Source organism: Myotis brandtii, unplaced genomic scaffold (assembly GCF_000412655.1).
Source record: "Myotis brandtii unplaced genomic scaffold, ASM41265v1 scaffold166, whole genome shotgun sequence".
Taxonomy (NCBI): Eukaryota; Metazoa; Chordata; class Mammalia; order Chiroptera; family Vespertilionidae; genus Myotis; species Myotis brandtii.
In genome coordinates this window covers 1,192,435-1,194,116 of record NW_005356087.1, presented here as the reverse complement: position 1 = coordinate 1,194,116, position 1,682 = coordinate 1,192,435, and the positions used below count along the sequence as shown (strand labels likewise).

At 43.2% G+C, this 1,682-nt stretch overlaps 1 pseudogene; it reads left to right on the top strand.

Annotated features, from left to right (window-relative positions):
- The first annotated feature begins 925 nt into the window (after positions 1–925).
- The window catches only part of LOC102241521, a 5,678-nt pseudogene continuing 4,921 nt past the window's right edge, over positions 926–1,682 (top strand).

Sequence of the window (1,682 nt, the reverse complement as noted above, 5' to 3'; positions counted from 1 at the left end):
TGGCTGAAAGCAGGTTACTGGGGTTTTGTTTAGCTTCTATATTTGTAACAATGTTTCAAACTGCAAGCTCAGAGGCCGGCAGCGGCAGGCGGGGAACCTTGGCTTCCTCCGTCACTGAAGCAAGCAAGCCTCATGTTCGCTTCAGCGCCTGGCTGCCGGCCGCCATCTTGGCTGGCAGTTAATTTGCATATCGCCCTGATTAGCCAATGGGAAGGGTAGCGAAGGTACCGCTAATTACCATGTTTCTCTTTTATTAGATAGGATGATTGGGTTACCAAAGAGATCAAAGAAGAAATAAAAAGCATTCTGGTAACAAACGATAATGAAAACACAACAATTAAAAATCTATGGGACACAGTGAAAGCAGTCTTGAGAGGGAGGTTCATAGCTCTACAGGCCTACATCAAAAAAACAAGAAAAAATGGTAATAAATTATTTAACCCTACAATTCAAAGTATTAGAAAGAGAGCAACAAGAAAAGCCCTGAGTAAGCAGAAGCAAGGAAATAATAAAGATCAGAGTGGAAATAAATGACATAGAGAACAAATAATAATACAAAAGATCAATAAAACCAAGAGCTGGTTCTTTGAAAGGACAAACAAGATTGATGAACCTCTAGCCAGGCTCACCAAGAAGCAAAGAGAGAGGACCCAAATAAACAAAATCAGAAATGAAAGAGGTGAAGTAACAAAAATACTATGAACAACTCTATTCCAACAAATTGGACAACCTAGATGAAATGGACATATTATTAGAAAAATACAACCTCCCAAAACTCAATCAGGAAGAAACAAAAACCAGAATAGGCTGATAACTACCACAGAAATTGAAGCAGTAATCAAAAATCTTCCAGCAAACAAAAGCCCTGGTCCATACGGCTTTACAGGGAAGTTCTACCAAACATTCAAAGAAGAACTAGAGGTAGCCGCAGAGCTGAATCCTATTCTAAGAACACCATGGTGTTGGGGCCAGAACAGAAGATGCCAGATGGTGCTGCTTCTGAAGACTATGGGGACTCTGCCAGTCTTGGTGCCATCAACCCTGCCTACAGTAGCTCCTCTCTTCCGCAATCCACTGGGACCTCAGAGGAGCCCTTCACCACCTACTTTGATGAGAAGATTCCCATTCCTGAGGAGGAGCACTCTTGTTTTAGCTTTCATAAACTCTGGGCTTTCCCGGGACCAGGCTTTTTTATGAGCATTGCTTACCTGGATCCAGGAAACATCGAATCTGATTTGCAGTCTGGAGCAGTGGCTGGGTTTAAGTTGCTCTGGGTTCTGTTGGCCACCATCGTGGGACTCCTGCTGCAGTGCCTTGCGGCTAACTGGGAGTGGTCACTGGGCTGCATCTTGCTGAAGTTTGTACCTTCAGTATCCCAAGATCCCACGAAGTGTCCTGTGGCTGATGGTGGAGCTGGCTATCATTGGCTCAAATGTGCAAGAAGTTATTGGCTCAGCCATTGCCATAAATCTCCTTTCTGTAGGAAGGATTCCCCTAGGCCAGTGGTCAGCAAACTCATTACTCAACAGAGCCAAATATCAACAGTACAATGATTGAAATTTCTTTTGAGAGCCAAATTTTTTAAACTTAAACTATATAGGTAGGTACATTGTTTTTAACTTAATTAGGGTACTCCTAAGGCTTAGGAAGAGCCACACTCAAGGGGCCAAAGAGCCGCATGT